Genomic DNA, 21,104 nt, shown 5'->3' with positions numbered 1-21,104 from the left:
AATATGTGTAGGAAAATGACATGAAAAAAACATGGTTAATTCTCTGCTCTGGTCTGGTTATTTTATTCCAAAAATAATGAACACCCTTCAAATATATGAGGATAATGGATGACCCTACGGGGTAATATGGCTAAAACATGGACTAATTTCGTTTTAATCGACATCAACATTTCGTGACGTTACAACGCATGGTGCTCTAAAAACAGGTTTTTATCAATGCGTTGTAACGTCACGAACAAGTATACCACTTTAAAATCCCTAGCCAAGGTCGCGGGAGTTGACGGTACTGAAGATAATATTCATCTGTGTATCATATCACATTTGGAGCACTTCAATGCGCCTCCAACGATTCACAGTGGATCGGCTGCTTTGCAGACTGAGCCCCTGATCATGTCTCGGCATACTTATCAGGTATAGCTCTTTACATGGAGGATCCGCTAGGGCTCATTAGCACTCTCCGAGGGATCGGGAAATTAACCAATTTCTCGTCAACTGGAAGTAGCGAAGCCAACGCGTGGCCACAGGTAGCATAGGATAGGTTGTAATATAGATTGAAATTGAGAAGTCATGAATCACAATAGATCATTCTTATATTTTAGAGACATTTGAATTTCAGAATGTTTTCTATCCAGCTTTTTAAGCTGGTCATGCCATAAACTTTGAATCACCCCTTTTGACATTTGGCTTGTACACTATAAATTTTATAATTGGATCGAAGTATGCTAAAATATGAGTCGGAAAATTCGTTATTTACATGGCAACGTATTGAATACAACAACAAATTTGATCATCGTCCCTGAAAATTATTTCAACATAATCATTCTTCATATATTTCAGCTCTTGTTCTAGGCATTTCAAAAATGATTTAGATGTCCTAACTCTAGCAGTGTTTCGTGGTTTATCGCTTATTCTCCAGGGAAAATCTGATGTGTTTCCGATACATAGGATGTCGAGATTATTGATGAAGCCGCTATATATTCGGTCTGTCACTGTTATTTGCTGCCCATAAATAGTGAAATTATTAGTTGAAATAAATGACATATCGGAAAAAATAGTCCATATACGGAATAATCAATTTCAGATCCGGTTTTTTTCTGATACTAGGCTTTTCTGACGCGGACTAGGCTTTTTTTACAAGCTTTTATTTTGAAAATACTAGTTACTGACATTGCACTTTATGATCAGAATCAAAGATTTTGATCGATTGCAGTAAAGCTTTCACAATTTCACATATTACGTATTTAATGCTGTGAGGCACGTAGCTAACGAAAAAGACATCGCGCTTCAGAAAATGTCCCAATGCTATTCATAGAACTCAATTGTACGGAGCTCAAACTGTGGTTCGTTTTTCAATGTATTTTCTCAATGCTGTGCTAATGTTTTTAACTGATCAATTCAATTGTTTAAGTTTCAACCAATTGTAAAATAGTAATAATAACCATGGGAGTGGCATCAATTCAATGAAATGTAGCGATTGAAGTTGTTGATCAGGCACAAGTAGTTTATCGTGAGCAGAATACGGTTTATTTTTTATGTAGAATCTATCGCCGGTTGGCATACAGCAGAGCTTCTAGAAATGGGAATACTGCTCACAAGATCGTTTGATTGTCTCACCAATTCGTAATATTTGGAGGTTCTGAACAAAATATTTAGTATGGCTCCAGCAAATCTAAAATAAAAAATATTATTATAAATATTATCAGAATAATCTACCGTTATTTGCAAACGTATTAAATCAACATGTGAAAATATTTGACAGGTTGCAAAACAAGCTTAAAAAATAAGGCTACTAGGATCCTGCATGAAAATTGTTGTACACAGCAAACGTCAAAACTGAATCACCCCTAACAGGTTTTATGGCTAGCGTAAAAAGCTGGATTAGGAGTGGAGAACTATTCAGACTTATCAGGATGTGCATTTGCATTCAAAATAGTAATGTCGATGCAATTAAATGAATAGAAAATAGCTTAATGATACGAATCAGAATTTATGTTTCTCCTTAACAATGAATATTTCTTACATAAACTTTGCATTGGCTCTGATGATAAATCTTAACATCATAGCAAACCATAAATCAGCCAAGAAAAAAAACGTAGAATTTAAAAAATTAGATTGATTATAAAATTAAAATAACTTCTTTCTTTACTGGGATACTAAATACCTTCTGTTCTGGTTTACGGTCAAACTGCAAGAGACGCAAGAGACCCACTTTATAGACGAATCCAAGTAAAAATAAGAAGAAGACACACGACGGTGTTAACATTGGCAGATTCTGCAGCGCAGCATAGGAAGATCATTTTAAAATGCTTGTAATGAATTCTAGACAAATTGTATTTAGAATCTGATTGATGTACGATACGGAAAAAGTTCTGAAGTACTTATTTGGATGCTTATCTCATTTTTTTTGTATATTTTCCAAAAATGTATCTACCATAAACTTTGGAACATTTTTCGTATCATAAATCAATCAGATTTTAATTACAATTTGTCTAGAATTTATTATAAGCATTTCTCTAAAGTCTCTAAAGGATCACACATGTTCTTTTTAGGATGATTACAAATCACATTCAGTACTGGAGGATATTTTAGTTGCTTTTTAAGTGCTTTATTTGGGTTCAACAAGTCCAGTAGAGTCTTAGGTTTATATCCTAAAACTTTTTCAGATGGCGAATCACCAGTTTCGAGACAAGTATTCCTATAGTTAAAGAGAAAAAAATAACCTTATCCTGCATGTCGAACGAAAGCAATTGAGGATCCAGAAGGAACTTATTTAGGACCTCCCCCGAGTAGCACACTTGTCACATAACAGTCACAGTGACTCATATGCGACCAAATCAAGTCACATTGGAGTTGCTGCAACCAAATCGAACTGAACTGTGGTACTAGGGCCTTTGTGACTTTTACCATTCTTTCCGCCTGCCCATTACTTTGGGGATAGTAGGGTGGACTTTTAATCACCTGTATTCCTTGCTTCTTAAGAAATGAAATAAAAGAAATAGAATTGAATGGCGGACCATTGTCCGTCACCACTACATCAGGAAGACCATATCTTGCAAAAAAAACTAATAAATTTCGTCAAAACTTTTTCTGCACATGTACCTTTTTCATGACCTCAATTTCTAGCCATTAAGAGTACAATTAACAACAAAGCGTGTCCCTTGAAGTAAAAAAAATCAGCGTGATTCCTGCTGAAAGGCTTCAATGTCGGTATCCATTTATTAGTATCTTTGCTGCCAGAAACATTCGTCATCTTTGAACAAATATCACACCCATTTACGTATTCCTTGCTTTTCGACGGGCCTATACACCAGCGCATAATCATATATAGCTAAATCCATGATATATCTTTGCAACCTAATGACAAAAATTGAATTGCGGCCCGTATATATAATAAATTTTTGACCATACAAAAATTAATGAATTTTTTTTTACCGTGGAAACAACTGCCAATGCCTCTAAATGAAGTATTGGATAGACCTTTTGCGCATTGTTTAACGAGAAGGAAGTGAACCAAATGGGATTTTCAACTCCATCGACTATATGTGAAATTACTCCACCTAAACCATATGAAGATGCATCAGTACTGACTACAATAGGGGGCCCTCCTTAATAGCTGTGCGGTAAGATGTGCGGCTACAAAGCAAGACCATGCTGAGGGTGGCTGGGTTCGATTTCCGGTGCCGGTCTAGACAATTTTCGGATTGGAAATTATCTCGACTTCCCTGGGCATAAAAGTATCATCGTGTTAGCCTCTCAGAGCATTAGTGATTAATCATAGATTTAATCATGATTAATGAATAATGGGCTATTTAATCATTATTCATTAATCATAATCATACAAAAAATATGATTCAATCATTAATCACTAATCGTAAATCATAGAATTTTACATTTAATCATTAATCACTAATCATATTCATAATTGTTTTGAGTCTATTAATTAATCATCAATTTTAATCATTGCATACATCGCTTTTATTCATTAATCTTTAATCATAATCATTTAATTTTCATAGCTTTCAATAACCCAATCTGGTAAAAATGTTACTTGATGATTGATCAATATGCAAGGCATTCAATTTTGTTATTCATAATCATTAATCATTAATCATACCGATCTTTAATAATTAATCATACACATATTGTGTCAGCGTATCATATTGTAGTTAATCATACTCCAAACGTTTTATTCATTAGTCATAATCGTTAATCATTGTCAAAAATCAATTTAATCGTTAATCATAATCATTAATCATAGTCAAAAAAGATTAAATCATTAATCATAATCTTGAATCATAGAGTTGAACGACTTAATCATAACAAATTTAATCATTCATTGGAAGCTTTATTCATTAACGCTCTGAATGAATGCAGAAATGGTAACTTGGCTTAGAAACCTCGCGGTTAATAACTGTGGGAGTGCTTAATGAAGCTGCGAGGCGGCAATGCCCCAGTGGGGGATGTAATGCCAATGAAGAAGAAGAAGAAGAACAGTAGGTTTTCTAGGATCATAAAAAGTGAATATATTAGCGGTTAATTTCTTTTTAGATTCCTCAAAAGCTCTATCACAATAGGAATTCCACAAAAAATTCACATTTTTTTAGTAAATCCATATAAGGGATTTAGAGTCATAGAAAGGTTCGGAAGAAATTAATTATAATAATTAAGAAGCCCTAAATATGCCTTCAATTCATTAACATTTTCCGATTTTTTTTGCTTCTTGTATAGTAGATACTTTATCTGGATTGGGATGAAGTCTCTGCTCTGAAATAATGTGGCCTAAATAGGGCAACTTGTTGACAAAAAACTTACATTTATAAAAATTAATTTTAATATTGGCTCGAGACAAACGATCCAAAACCATCTCAACTTTTTCTACGCATTCTTCTGGAGTTTTTCCTGCGATTAACACGTCATCAAGGTAACAATATACCGATTCAATACCGCTCAAAACATTGTCCATGATCTGCTGAAAGATCGCTGCACTAGATGACGCTCCCTGCGGCAGCCGATTATAAGTAAACAGTCCTTTAATAGTATTGATGACAACGTACTTTCTTGAATTCCTAGAAAGTTTCAATTGTGTATAAACAGTCGTTAAGTCCATTTAATGTCCATTGGACTGTCCAACGAACAAAAACATTTGCATTCAGCTAAAGAAGAGATTAAATCCTACGCAGTTGGCAAAGGGTATCTATTGGGTATCAATACTTTGTTTAAGGATACCTTGCAATCAATAACTAACCTAATTTCATCGTTCATTTTCGGAACAACTACTATAGGTGACACCCATAAATTTGTTTTAATTGGTGTTATAATGCCATCCTTTTCCAATTCTTTCAAGTGTTCCAATACTTTATCTCGCAAACGATAAGGCACGTCATAGGCCTTTTTGAAAATTGGGCTTCCTCCCTAAATACCAATTCCGCTTCATAGCCCTTAATGGGATGCTTGAAATCTCTGTTAAAAACGCTATCGTACTTAGTCCTCAAAAAAAATAATATTTTCTTCGCATCATACAGTGAGCCTTTCTTTTTCTCTTCCTCTTTCATTACCATCCCTTCCTTTATAACCTCTAGGCTCGTCGTTTAACAGAGTGTATATCACCTCCTCCTTAAGGGGCCCTCCTTAGCCGTGCGGTAAGACGCGCGGCTACAAGACAAGACCATGCTGAGGGTGTCTGGGTTCGATTCACGATGCCAGTCTAGGCAATTTTCGGATTGGAAATTGTCTCGACTTCCCTGGCCATGTGTGGGGATGTAATGCCAATAAGAAGAAGAAGAAGATATCACCTCCTCCAGTTCTATTGATAGCCTGAGAACTGCTCGCTGTAACCTCTTTCGCTTTCATAATACGCTCAGCAACTTTGAGAGTCAAATTTTCCTCATCTAAAAGCCTTTGTTGAAGAATCTTATCAAAAATCCCGTAGACTAATTGATCCCTAATCGCAGAATCTCTAAACTCTCCAAAATCGCACGTTTCAGCTAATAACTTTACATCTAATAAAAAGTTCTAATTTGTCTCAGCTGGTTCCTGAACGCGGCACCGAAATTGATATCACTATATTCGACTCAGCCTTATAATATCTTTCTTTAAGTTTTTTTTTTATAATATCGCCATACTATTTAAGATCTGTGGCTGGATAGAGACGTTTCAGCTCATGAAACACTGTGACTCCACACAAACTCAAAAATATATCCTTCTTCTTGGCTTCCTGAATGTCATTGCTTGAAAAAATATACTCCATTTGTTCTACATAATAGGAAAAAGACGTACCCTGTACGTAAGGGTCAATAGTACCTATCAAACCCATATTATCAAATATCTATTTGCCACTGGCAATGTAAAACACGAGAAGGATTCAAAAACATATTGTCAAATTACTTTCACACTCTAGTAGAAAGAAATCTTTTGCACATACCTTTATTTTACCAAATGCCCCACATCCAGGACTCCACCGAAACTCCCAGAGCACCACAGCAGGAATAGCAACCGAAACCACCAGAACGCCACAGCCGGAACAACAGTAACCGGATTATACTTCAATGTTTGAAACAAGAAGATGGCCACCGCCAGGGAACAACTTCGTCCTGGGAATTCAATTCTCTGTATTTTCACCACCATTCAGCGTGCACAAATCCTCTGACATATAGCGTCGCTTGCGACCGGCTATTGTAAAAAAAAAAGAACAATGCAGACTGGAATTTGCTTACAAAGCCACGAACTAAAGATCTCGCTTCTGTCAAGGGGGGAGGGGGGAGACGGTTAAATGACCCACGCTGGCGCTGCGCACCGAGCTGCTGACTATTGCCTCTGACCTCCTAGGCGGAGACCTAAACAACTCACCTTTTGCGAAGGGGTTGTCGCCTACACTACTACCACTAATTGAAGAATTGACTTGGTTTTCCATTTTGGTCCCACGAGTTGCTCGGGAAAAGAGGTCCACCACGCCAGAGCCCAGCATGACGCGGTAAGGGAAAATTACTGTGGAGGGTGCCCAGGTGCCCCACAGGCTCCGTTAAAGGCCTAGCTCATTATTTCACGGGGCCATGCATCCCTCGGCACGGGTCGCTTAACGCCTGTGGATTAAGGATTAGGGACGATGGCACCGGCGTTTAAGCGTGCTGCAAAATCATAGTGCAGGTAACGCAGCTGGCTTGCTCGGCCTCGCCCGAGTGTCCGGTGTGCGCAGGTTTAGAGAAAACGGCGGAACACGTGTTGTTCGTGTGCCCACGTTTTCGCGCAATGCGTGACCACATGCTTGCCACATGTGGTCTGGACACTATCCCGGACAACCTAGTTCGGAGGATGTGTGAAGATGAAGTTGGCTGGAACGCCGTTTTATCGGCTATCGTCCAAATCGTCTCGGAGCTACACAGAAGGTGGCGCGTGGACTCGAGGAATGGCTAGTTCAGGCGCAAATAAGAGGTGGTCCAAGGGTTCGGAGTCGGCTTCATGGGTCATACCGGTGCCCTGTGGTCGAACTCGATCCTTTTATCGAACAAGTGGCCGCGCGAAGAACAACATGGTATTGTCGCTTTCGCGGTGTCGGTCAACTGGGCGGGTTCCGAGCCCGAGAACAGAAAGGGGTCCTCGTCAAGGCTGGGGCAGGCGTAGGCACCGCGTCGGCAAGTCCCTCTGTTTGATGGCGAATTGGCCCTATCGCAGAAAGGTCAATTTGGGGTGCACGCAGCATCATAATTCTTGATACCAGCCGTGCAGAGGAAAGCAGGCGCGAAGTCGACCCTTCCCACCTTCCGAGGACATAGGGCGTGGTAAGACCACCTGGAAAGCCGGCAATGCGCTGGCACGATACCATGGTGTTCTTCTAAAAAGCGAGTCACGATGTTTGGTGCTGCAAGGACACGCAGCTAACCTCAAGGGTGCGTTGTGCACTGGCCCCCATTTGAAGCATTACTTTCTGGTTGTACCGAAGGGACGACGGGGTTGGCGGCAATGGAAACGGTTTAGCGGGTTGGGGATGTAATCCTGCTTCCCTCGTTTGCAAATGGAGGTGATCCCTAACCCCGCACTTCCTGGACGTCCAACCCAGGATGTCTGTTGAGCAGATTCCCCCTCCATTGCTAAGGAAGAAAAAAAAACATACACACACACAGATATCAATTCAATTCGTCAAGCAGAGTCGAAAGGTATATAACACTATGGGTCTCCGGGCCTCATATAAAAAGTTCGTTTTTGGAGCGAACATATAGCCTTTACGTATATTTTGTATACGAGAAAGGCAAAACTACACATTGAAATTATTCAAAATTATCAATGAGTTTTTCTTTCGTGAAAATTCGGCAGAGTTCCTGTAGCTTATTATGAAGATATTTCCGTGGACATTCATTAGAATTTTCTGTGAACATTTCATAGACAATAGTTAAGCTCGAATAGTTTGTCTGATAACTGTGATTCGTGACCCTTCTACGTGGGTGGGTGGGAATCCTATGGGATTCAGTGCCATATGGATCATTTACATACGACTTGCTTAAGTTCATAAGTTGATGAGCTTTCTACAGCCCTACTGAACACAAAAACGCTACGGGTTAATTCCACTGTCTTCCCGTTCCCACCTATTCACTGCTGTGTGGGGCATCTTCCTTTGAGCGGTGATTACTCATTCTCAATCAACGTCTTAAAAGCCATATAGGCTCTGTATTCGGCCCTTTTGAACTTTTCGGCTTTGTTATTGCCGTTCGTCCGAGCAGGTTTTTTCGATCACCGTCTACTTCATGTCTCGTATAGACATGTAGACAATAAATATATATGTTGATTGTTGAATCTAGCATAGGCATGAAACAGAAGTCGTTACTAGAAATGTATGTTTTACGTTGAAAAAAAAAATGGTCGTCTTGAATGTAATATGGGGAAGATAGTTATTAGAGACTAGAGAGAAGATAGTTATTAGAGACTTAGAGACTAATCGCCACGGATTTGTATGACAAAATGGAATAGTATTGAATCAAAATTCACAAATCTCACTTTCAACACGCCGTACTTATATTGCGTTTCGATCATACCTTTTCCTCCTCTGGCCTCACTTTCAAAAGAATCGTCTTCGATAATCCATCATCATCATCGGTCTTGTTGCGATGTGTGAGATCGTTCGTGTTGTGGTTCCCTGTAGAAAATTTTGAAAGAAATAATTATGAGAAGGAAGCCCCCTCCTCAAAGGTTCAGTTTATCCGATTATACGGTTTTATGAATGGACAGGCAATTCAGCATGTCTAGATGAATGTCCAATTTCAAGATGCATTTGCACGTACAGTTTGTAATGAGGTAAATCATTTTCGAAAAATTACTGGGGAATAGCAACATGTTTATATTAATGCTTCACTTTCAGAAACTGTGTCCTACACCCAACTGGCGGTTGTCAGATTTTCTAACAATTCTGTATAAGAATCTACCAAAACCTGTATAAGAACTGGGCATATGCGAAATTGTTAGCGTCTTATACAAAAAATATAAGAAAAGCTTACAATATTGTTAGATTCTTATACAATATTTGTATAAGAATCTAGCAATTTCGCATATGCCCAGTTTTTATACAAGTTTTGGTAGATTTTTATACAAAATTGTTGGAGAATCTAACAACCGCCGGTTGGGTGTAGAATTACGAATGCAATTGTTGGCATCGGATGATTCAATTCTGAATCCTAAAAGTGGGTCACCGGATATTTTCTTTAATTCAAGTTAAGAAAAATCGCGACCTAGTCTACAGTCGCCGTCTTTTATATAGGGCCAAGGATGTCAGTTAATAGGTGATCAGCATATATGAAATTTTTTTTCGTGTATGCTACTACGGCGTAAAGATGAAAAAGTTTCTTCGATGTCTGTTGCTTGAATTAAAAAAAATTGTCCCTGAGAGCGCGATATAGAAATTGGCTTATAAACGCAATTCACCTTAAACAAACATCTCACCTTTAAAACGGTTGCGCCTAACACAAATACCACAAATTCAAATTGTAAGATACCCAATACCACAGATTTCTATTTAATGTTGTATTTTGTTATTCTGGAAATTTGATTTATATAAATAAAGTAAATCTACAGAATAACCAATTGCAATCAAGTAGTAGCTCTAAAAAAAGTCGTTGAAATATGCCATAAACGTACATTAGAATGGCATTGCGTTTGATTCCAAGTAAAGACCCATCACAGGGTTTTATAATTTGGGTCTCTCTTTCCTAATGGCGGTATCTCAAGTACCGCTTATTAGAGAGCTTTGCATAAGGTACTCGACGTGCACAGTACATAAACTTTATTCCTTATGGGTTGAACCTTTTGATACGAGGACCGGCCGGGGCGCAAACGAGTGTGTAAGTAGGCACAAGTTGCAAACTTCGGTCGTCTCAAGGTATACACATCGCAAAGCATAGACGGAGAAGAAGGAAAATCTGGTGAGAAGATGTACGAAAGGAGACTGCCAGAGGCCGTAATGTAATATCACTTTGCTTGTGCGCTCACACTGGTTCATGATCATTCTGTTTCCTTACATCGCAAACTATGGAACCTATGCTGAGGTTTTTCATAACGTTTTTCACTAATCGAACAATTCCATTTGCGATTGAAGTGGAATGTGGTGGTATGGTCTCCAGGAAGCTATGTTGGAAGGGCTGTATACGGGGTGGAAATAAATATAGGTTCCAGGCTTAAGGACCACAAACTACAATCCGTCCAAAATAAGTAAGTTGACGCAGTTAAATTTTGGCCAACTGCATTTTCCTCTGCAGTGCAGTGTCCACTCGTTGTCTGTGGCTCCTAAGCCAGCAGTACAGCGATGCCAGATCTACGGAAATTTCTGTAGATTTACGGAATTGAATGCTTTCTACGGATCCACGGATCCGTAGATAAAAACTACGGAAATTTGAAAATTTCTGCGGAAATCTACGGATTTTTTAAGCGCATTTTTAATTTCAATTGAAGTATCTGAGAGTTAAATCACCAGTGATTAACATTGTACTGGGTCACTGTATTGAATTTGAATCTGAAACATGCTTTTGCCCAGCAGACCGTACGTGATTCTTCTCTACATCAGTTGAAATTCAAAAGCTGTATGCCCGTTGTATAATGATGTGAGTGATGTGGTGCGTTTTTTAGGTAGTAAACCAGATAATTTAGAATTGTCAAATATTCTCACTTGATTTCAAATTAAATTCAAGTTGAGTAAGCAATACAAAAAAAGCAATACGTAAGTTCTGTTGGGAACGAAAGGTCGTTACAAATATTTATTAAAAGTTATGTCCTACTGGCCTCCGAAAGGTCAAGAAGGAACGTTAAAAACTATTAAACATTAAACATTGAAAAAAAGTCTAAAACTCCTAGGATTTGTAAGATAAAACTTTGAAAACCCTTAAAATTTATGGAAATTTTATTGTTGCTCCCTCAATTTATTATTTTCAGGCAAAAATAATCCGAGGTGGGAATATTTTTAAATTTTTGTTTCGGCTTAATTTAATTCTTACTATAAAAATATAACGCATAGATGAAAAAATGGAACTTCTGAGGGAATTGCTGGAGAAAATCCTGAAGGAATTCTCAAAGAAATTTCTGGAGAAATCTAGGCATTTTTTTTAGGAAATTCCATAAGACATTACATCGTAAATTATTTCGAAAATCCTTCAGAGATTCATCCGATAGTTCCTTGAAATGTTTTTTAGAAACTCCATCGGAAATCCATTGAGCAATTTTCTCAAAAAATCTTTAAGGAATACTTTTCGAAAATCCGCTCGGGTTCTTCTTCGGAAATTCTTCAAAAAATCATTTGTAAATGCAGCTCCCGAAAGTATTTCTGGAGGAATTTTAAATTCCTCCAGAAATACTTTCGGGAGCTGCTGCAGTAGTGCAGTAGTTCCAAATAGTATTCAAAAATCCACCAGCACTTCCGTTGAACATTCTTCCAGCGATACCTTCGGAAAAGCCTTTGTAAATTTCTTCAAAAGTTTTTTTCGAAGGTTCCTACGGGAGGTTCTCTGAAAGTTCTAAGAAATGCATAAAAAAAATCCAAAAGAAAATTGCTGGAGGCAGTTCTGAAGAAAGTTCTAAAGGAAATTCAAAAGGAATATATGGAGGAGATTCCTAAGACTTTTTGATTCTTGAAGCAATTTTCAGAGGATTTTCCAAAGAAATCACTGGGGAAATTTCAAAAGAATTTTTGGATGAATGTTCCAAGTAATTCTTGAAGAAATTTGAGAATTTCAAAAACTCTTTTACAAAATCCTTTAGAAACTTCTTTGAAATTCGTTCGGACATTCCTAGAGTTTCGTCCCAGAATTCCTGGAGGAAGTTCAAAATCAAGTACTGGATAAATTTCCGAAGAACTTAAGTTTTCACTGTGGCAATTTCTCAGGGAATTGATTAAACTATGTCTGAATAAATTACTGTAGGATTTTCTAAAAATATTACTAAAGCATTTTTTGGAAGACTTCTTATAAGAATCCTTAGAAGAATTTCTCAACGGATTTCCGGAAGAACTCTTTACTAAACCTATTCCTAAACCTTTTCCTATTTCCAAAGGAATTCCAAAGGAATTTGTCGGAAGTTAGTGAAATTCGATAAAAACTCCTTTAATAAATAACGTTAACATTACCACAACTCTGGCACCGTCAGTGCCAATTAACAAGAGTCAAGATAATCTCATAAGTGATAAAAACTTAATCATTTGCCTAAACTGAAAAGAGATCTGCATGAATTTGAGCAAACTAAACTACCAGTGACATAGCCCAACTAGGTTCTCTCCAACAGGTGCAATCAGTAGAAAGTCTCACAGTCTCACTTTTATACCCTCTTGCGCAGGAATCCAATTTTGGCATTGCGTTCGACTCGGTACAACGCTGTCTTTGCTCATTTCGTAGTGACTGATTGTAATCGGAACATTTCCGTCATTAAAACAGCAAAACTTTTCTCAGGATTGTTTTCATGTAGGGTCATTATTCAAGAATGCACGAACCTATTATCACTAAACAGCCAAGCAATCAGCTTAATAATTTAAAATGTTCTGAAAAATAAGAAGTCTAAACTATTCTATGTTGAATCAATTTAAGTTCAATTGATAAAATGCGAAAACGGTAGTTTCTGCGTTGGAAACAGTTACTGTCAAAAATATGTATAGCAACTGCCATTATGACGAGTGTCGAAAACTGTATAGGGCACTGTGCCTATGAATCTCATTCTTTTTGGATTTTCATGAAAGGAAATAACAAGACCAGTAACCATAAATTTTGACGGTCTTGTTGTTATCTAATTTCTATGCATTGAGAAAAGTTAGAGATCTGTCATGTAATATCCTTTATACTAGGATTGTAGAGCCGAAATAGGACCAGCCAAATGTTTTGAGTGAATCTACGGAATTAATGTTGAAGCAATCTGGCATCGCTGCAGCAGTAGCAAAACAGAGCCGCAGAATAGAGCATAAGCGATCAGCACAGTAACTTCAATAGGGTAGAATACGGCATTGGCAGGGTGCGACAGTTGTTGGCACCCTCATCAATATTTGCATTTTCCAGCAAACATACATTATTCATGAACATAATTTTGATTCAATCACACAATTTCAAGTCTAAGCTTTCATTTAAATAAGTTGTTTGTGTAAAAGTAGCAAGATTTGATGTGTTAATCACCGAAACAAATTTACACCTTCGAAATCCTTGCCATTATTGCATTGCCAAAGAAAGCAGCGCACGAATAGCAAACTGTTACTTACTTTTTTGGATCGCCTGTTTCTCCTCTTTATTGCGTTTGACACGACAAATTAAGTACGTACACTACTTTTTACACTTTATCACCACTTGATTATTACCACAAAGAGCAAATTTATGCAATATTTGCTCTATGTTTCACTAAATAAAATCAGGACTGTTCGTTTTCTTTGACAGCAGCACACTTCGGAATAGAGCGAGAGAATGTGTTTGTGAGCATATCAAACACACGCTAAAAAGATACCACGCACAATTCTATGTGATTTGATTTTAGCAAAAATACGAACAAAATATCCGGCGATGGCATTTATTTAAAAAAAAAAGTGTTAAAATACAAATGTTTCTATTCGGATTTTTACGCAGACCATGGATTATATTAAAAGTGATAGCAACACTGTAGTGTTTTAACCCTTATGTGGCTGACAGGACCGCTTTCCTTTTGCAACTTCAATATTTTCCAAGCTCATCAAAAAAATAATTGCCTACTTTTAGGGTATTATCTATTATTCAACTGTGAAACGTAGTGTAAGAATGGGGTGGCTCCAGCGGCTGGATAGGACAGTGCTGTCCATTATTCAACATATGAAGACTCACGAGGTGGAATATATTGTTAATATACTATACTACCAGAACCGACGAGCTTTGTTTTACCTAAAATTGATTAAATATATATTTTTTACATTATTTAAAAGACGTTAAGTATTCGAAATTTGCAAATTTTGGATTCCATTTTTTAGATTAATTTTCGATTAAAGCAGAAATGTGTACTTCATTTGTATGAGAGTCCCTCTTCCAGAAAAGGAAGGGTCTAATATCATCATAAGAATCTTCATCATTCGCTAAAACTTCTACATACAAATGTTCATGCCGTTTCCTAGTCTATAAGGGCAGACAGACAAATCATTCTTATGTGTATGGATTTGGTTTCACGTAGTTTACGTCAAGCGGTCGTGTCTTGTACACAACCACCATGATTTTTTTTATGAAACAAACATATCATGTAAGGACCGCAAAGAGCAAGTTGTATATTTGAAACAGGTTGATAGACTTTTGCTTACGCGACTCTAAGGCATTACAAAAGACAAAAGATGTAAATCTTGGCAGCGGACAAAAAGCATATAAGTTCCCTTCTCCTAAATGGCAAACATTATTCAAATAGGTTGAAAATGGTAAAAGTAATGAAAATATCAATATAAGGGTACACGGGTACCCTATCTGCCATTCACGTCTGATTTTTGATGGCTTCATAAGGGTTAAATTTGTTCTACAATGTGTTTAAATGCTTTTGCCTATCTGTGTACATGACATAAAATTTATGCCAAGGCTAAAAATTAATGTTTTGTGTTAAGCCAGTTTTGATAAACAATAAAGTTTGTTCCAAAATTGAGTGAAGCGAGATGAGCGTGCGGCCGATTAATATGAATGTTTTCTACTTCCATGTCTAGTTGCTAAAGGGAGCAAATCCATTGCTGATAATAGAAATTGCTATGCCAATAGAAGAAACGTTGACCTGTTACTTTATAATAAATTTACTGAGTTTATGGTAAAAGCTGTTATATTTGGTGAACACCAATCATCAAAGAAAGAGCATACAAATGTATACCAATTAAGCTGTACCTGTGTTTTAGTGTAATTATTAATTATTTTTACCATTCAATTTGGCGAATGTCTTAGACTGCCAAGAATAGGTATTTTCCCCTATCAACACCATCATCATCACGTTTTGGTTCCATTCGCCATATCTCGTACCGAGAGAGGGAGAGAAACTAAATGCAGCGACCAAAGGAATGTCTGCCTGGCTTTTGCTGCGGGATCGCGGTTACTGCTTTGCTTCATCAGAACCAGTTTTCAGTTCAGTTCGGTTCGTTGCTCGGATTGGAGAACCATCATTGCGTTCCATCTATCCTGTTTACTGTTTGTGTATTTCGGAAAGTTCGTTGCGCGTGGTTGGGAGATTCAAATTTTATGAGTCCCATGGTCCGTTGTCGTCATAGTTTTAACGATCGATTTATGACCTTCTAGAATTGCGATTCTCCTCGGTCTATGTAGGGTGCGATTGCGCCGCCCGTCGCCGTTTCCCGAGTTTCGCGTGCCGTGCTTAGCCGCCGTGGTGTGTTCTTTTGAACATTTTCATGACTTAATAATAGTTGCGCGACGACGACGTCGACGTGAGGGGCTGCTGTTTGCTCCCAGTCGCCGAGCATCATTCGCGGCAACTTCCTGCACTCCAGAATACCCACAGCAGCAAACAGAGACGCAAAGCTGGTTCCAGATTGCTCGATAGTTTATGACCTATCAACTCGAAGATGAAGTGAACGACGACAACCGTGTGGAATGAAAGAAAATGTTTCAACGAAAATTTCACCATCACCATCGTTGCCTGTTCGGTTCAGTTTTGAAACGGTTGGCTTATGAAGTTTGAGAAGATCTCTGTCGTTTATCTGTGCCCGGTTGTTGTGCTTCCTAGAAGATATTCAATTAAGCCCCATTAGTGAAGTGAGGAATGAGGAGCTATCGTCGTGCGAAAAGTATGCGTGCTTCGAATGGTTATTAAATCACTTAATTAAGATAGAAGAAGTCTCGTGTCGAGTTGGAGAGATTGTGTGTGCGAGATCATTCCGAGAAGCCTTTGAAGATCTCATCTGTGATCCGGTCCGGTGATACATGCCCAAGTCAGTTGGTTGGCACTAGTTTGCAGCAATCTTGAACTCAGTAAGTTATTTTCATTTTTAAATTGTATGCTGATTTTGGAAATGAGATCAGGGAGATTTCGGTTAACTCGGTTTTGTTTTTGCTTAATTTTTTTTTTGTCATTGTCATTTAACTTTTATGTGCTTCGATGGATAGAAAATGATTTTAGGAAGATGTTGCTTGGACCATTGCCTTTTCCTGCGTTGGGAGGAAAAAATCTTATCTGTCCCCAGGAACCGCAAAATACGCCTTCTACTTCAGAGGTTCTGTTATTAGTAATGTTGGTCCCACCATATTCTTTTGTTTTGTGTTTCTTATCTAGAACTCGTCTGAGACCACATATTACATATTACATCGGAGGAATAGATACGTTGTGCTGATAAGGACTGGTCCTTGATCTATCCATGCATGTGGATGACCGTACTGTACTGTATTTGTCAACCAATCATCCGGTTGCCAAGGTCGACTCTTAAAGTTCTGTGGAACAAAGTGTCCGGTTCACTGGTTCCATCCCAGGTATCAGGTATCAGGTATCAGAACGTCGGCTCCAGGGGCACGTTCACCTCAATTTGGGAGATTTGTGCCATCGCCTTCACAGCCTTTTTCATCACACACCTGACGGAAAAGGAAGTGAACAAAAGGAAAGGAATGTGGATGGGAGAACAAAGGGAATGTTTGGAAAAGGGCCCTTGAAGAGGGCATACAACGCATTAGCGTACAAGAGCTTATAGCTCCTTACCACAACGGGTTATGAACAACAAAATACTCTGAAGGTTCAGGTTTCTGAAGTCAATTTCACTAAGTAAGTGTTTACCAAATATTTGGAAGCGCAATTGTGCATAGACTGGGCAGTTACATATTAGATGATAAGAAGTTCCATAATCGGATTCACAACTATCACAAACAGATGATTCAACGCGTTGAATATTTGCCATGTGATAGTTCAGTCGGCAGTGACCTGTCAAGGCCTTGACTAAGACACTGCAATTCTGTTTAGACAGATTAGCTAAATAGCTTGCTACTACCGGAGATGGCTCCCGGATGTACAATTTTGTTTGATGACATGAATCCAGACTACTCCAATGCCATTTGTGCTGAGTGACAGCCCAAGAGTTGATCAAAAGCTTCACCCAACACTTGGATATTGGAATAGCTGGCTCAGGACCAATAAAGTCATGCGATGCTCCATTACGAGCTAACTCATCAGCCAATTCGTTTCCAGCTATGGAAGAATGGCCAGGTACCCATATAAGGTGTAAAGTATTTACTGAATTCAGTTCCTCAATTTGAGTTCGACATGCGATTACTGACTTCGACCTTGAGTTGGCCGAGGCGAGAGCTTTAATAGCTGCTTGGCTATCTGAACAGAAGTATATTACTTTGCCCATAATGCGTTGCTGCAGTGCAGATTGCACTCCACACATGATGGCAAATATTTCCGCTTGAAAGACAGTGCAGTGTGTACCCAGTGAGTGTGACTGTTCCAATCTCAGCTCACGCGAATAGACGCCTGCACCTGCTCTACCTTCGAGGAGGGAGCCGTCAGTGTAACAAACAATGCTGTCCGACATACTTCTCTCCAAATAGCCAGATGTCCACTCATCCCGCGAGGGGAATTGTGTTGAAAATGTCCTATAAGGAAAACTACTAACGTGTGTGAGATCACTTGGAGCAAGGACAATTTTGTCCCAATTAACCATAAGCGGTAACAACGAAGTGTGTGTAGAACTGCGGTTTACAGGATTCTCTTCCATAAAACCGAGTACCCATAGTCGGTAAGTACAAGAAAATGCTTCTTGTTTGAGATGTATGTGTAGTGGGGCCACGTCGAAGAGAACTTCGAGAGCTGCCGTGGGAGTTGAAGAGAACGCACCAGTCATTGCCATTAGGCACATCCTTTGAAGATGGCCTAATTTAGACTGAATTGTCCTCACTTCCCCTTTGCCACCACACAAGACATCCATAAGCCAAAATTGGTCGTACAACTGTTGTGTAAATCCATTTGATATATTTGGGTTTAAGACCCCAAGTTTTACCAAAGGTTCGTCGGCATTGGCCGAAAGTTATACACGCCTTTTGATTCTGAACTCAATGTTAGGAGTCCAGGAAAGCTTTGAATCCAAAATTAGACCCACATACTTTACTTGATCAGTTACATTGATTTCAGAACCAAAAAGATGTAATGGACGAATACCATTACGATTACGTTTTTCCGTGAAAAGAACAATAGATGTTTTATTCGGATTGACCGAAAGGCCATACTGGCGACACCAAATTTCAACTACCTGAAGAGCATTTTGCATCAGGTCGAATAAGGTAGTAATGCACAAAACCCACTATCAATGTAAGATAGTCGTCGGCAAATCAATAGGTAGGAAAACCGCCATTATTGAGTAACCTCAATAGCGTATCTGCAACGAGATTCCACAAAAGTGGAGATAATACTCCCCTTGAGGGCATCCGCAGACACTTAATTTCCTAATCGCTGCTTGACGTAATGTCGAGTAGAGATGTCGGGTTTTAAGCATCTGGTGAATCCATTTGGTAATAATATTAGGTAGCCCATGACAACGTGCGGCTTCCAATATCGCATCGAAAGACACGTTGTCGAAAGCACCTTCAATATCTAAGAAAGCACCCAAGCACGATTGCTTTTGAGCGAATGCTTTCTCGATATCGTACACAACCTTGTGTAGAAGAGTCACGGTGGACTTTCCAGATTGGTAAGCATGTTGATTAACATGAAGAGGCATGTTTGCCAAACAGTCATCACGAATGTGATGATCGATAATACGTTCTAAGCATTTCAGAAGAAATGAGGTCAGACTGATGGGTCTAAAACTCTTTGCTTCTTCATACGAAGCACGTCCTCCTTTTGGGATAAACTTTACAGTGACATCCCGCCAGGATATGGGAATATACCCAGTAGCAAAACTGCATACTAAAAGCTTTTTCAAAACATGTTTGATATGTTCAAAACCTCTGAAGTAGAACGGGATAAATCCCATCCTCCCTGGAGATTTGTAGGAGCAAAACTGTTATGCCCATTGAATCGATTCAGTAGTTATGATTCTACGTGCTTGAGCCCAAGACCCATAACCACATGAGATACATCAGGATCATCCGAAGATGTTATATCGACACATCCAGGGAAGTGCGTATCAAATAAGTGCTCTAACGATTCTTCATCAGAAGAAGTGTAGTCGCCATTTGGCTTGCGAATTTCGCCAACTTGGAAATCCTTGGATCTCGCAAGAATTTTATTCAATCGACTGGCTTCACTCAAATTGGAAACATTTGCACAAAGGTTTTTCCAGCCGGATCGTTCAGCAGATCGTAGAGCCTTCTTGTAAGCTTTGCGAGCCAACTTGAAAGAATCCGTCCCTGCTGAATGGCGTCTGTTCCAACTCCTTCTGCACTGCTTCCTTAGCTTAGCCAAATCGGAATTCCACCAAGGGGTTCCTCTTGAGGTTTTACAGAACGTAAAGGGCAAGCTTCTTCGAAAGCTTCCACGATGTGCAACGTTGTAGTATCAACTGCATCATCCAAGTCGGTAGGAGTTTCTATTGAAGGTAGATATCCATGAAATTTGGTAGAGAGCAACTCTGTGTAAAGATCCCAGTTTGTTGAACGGGGATTTCTAAAACGCAAGGTCTGCGAAGTAACATTCAAATGATCAAAGTAGATGTAGCGATGGTCAGATATCGATTCCTCATCTGACACATGCCAATTCGTCAATTCGTGACTGATTCTATTGGAGCAAAGGGTTATGTCTAACACTTCTGCTCTATTAGATACCATAAAGGTTGGGCGATTGCCTATGTTAAGTAAACTAAGTTCGGTACTACTTAAGTATTCCATCAAGCTGGAGCCTCTCAGATTGATATCCGAGCTACCCCAGATGATGTGATGAGCATTAGCATCACTGCCGACAATTAGCGGAAGGCCTTTTGAAGTGCAATATATGACAACTCGTTTGAAAGCATCCGTAGGGGATGGTTCATCATGTGGTAGATAAACCGAACAATAGACGTATTTCCTGACGGGGTTCCGCCAGTTGCATCAATTGTGACAGCACATACATCTCTGGTTGTTAGTTCAGAGATAAGTGTAGCAACAATAGCATTGTTAACAAGCACACATGCACGCGGCATTGATCGAGAGTTTGCCATTTCTTTACTGAAAGCAGCAAAAACCGGGTTCACTAGGTTACCTAGGTAGAAGCTACCCTTGCGGAAATAGGGTTCCTGCACCAAAGCCACTTGGGATTTGCCATTTTGCATAAGTCTACAAAGATTAATCGTTGCTGTTCTTTTATGCTGAAGATTGATTTGAGCTATCTTAACTGAAGCCATTGCAAATTAAGATAATGCACTCTACAACTTCAGCATTAATATGAACAGCAACGATGAAACCAAATTGGTATCTTATCAAGAAAGTCGAAGACGAAACACAGAGTACAATGTGTATAACGCATAAAGCGAATCCATATAGGTGACAATTTGTTGAAAAACTAACTCGGTTTTGTTTTTGCTTAATTTTTTTTTTGTCATTGTCATTTAACTTTGATGTGCTTTGATGGATAGAAAATGATTTTAGGAAGATGTTGCTTGGACCATTGCCTTTTCCTGCGTTGGGAGGAAAAACCTTATCTGTCCCCAGGAACCGCAAAATACGCCTTCTACTTCAGAGGTTCTGTTATTAGTAATGTTG

At 38.8% G+C, this 21,104-nt stretch overlaps 1 protein-coding gene across 5 annotated transcripts in view; it reads left to right on the top strand.

The window, feature by feature from the left end:
* Positions 1–15,540: 15,540 nt before the first annotated feature.
* The window catches only part of LOC134210642 (uncharacterized), a 79,424-nt gene continuing 73,860 nt past the window's right edge, over positions 15,541–21,104 (top strand). For all 5 annotated transcript variants that reach the window (XM_062686797.1, XM_062686799.1, XM_062686798.1 and 2 more), the window contains exon 1: positions 15,541–16,412. The gene's annotated coding sequence lies outside the window, so the exon portion shown is untranslated. The remainder of the gene's footprint in view (positions 16,413–21,104) is intronic.

This window comes from Armigeres subalbatus, chromosome 2, assembly GCF_024139115.2.
Source record: "Armigeres subalbatus isolate Guangzhou_Male chromosome 2, GZ_Asu_2, whole genome shotgun sequence".
Taxonomy (NCBI): Eukaryota; Metazoa; Arthropoda; class Insecta; order Diptera; family Culicidae; genus Armigeres; species Armigeres subalbatus.
Note: the sequence above shows the minus strand (reverse complement) of the source record. Positions and strands in the feature narration are given on the sequence as shown.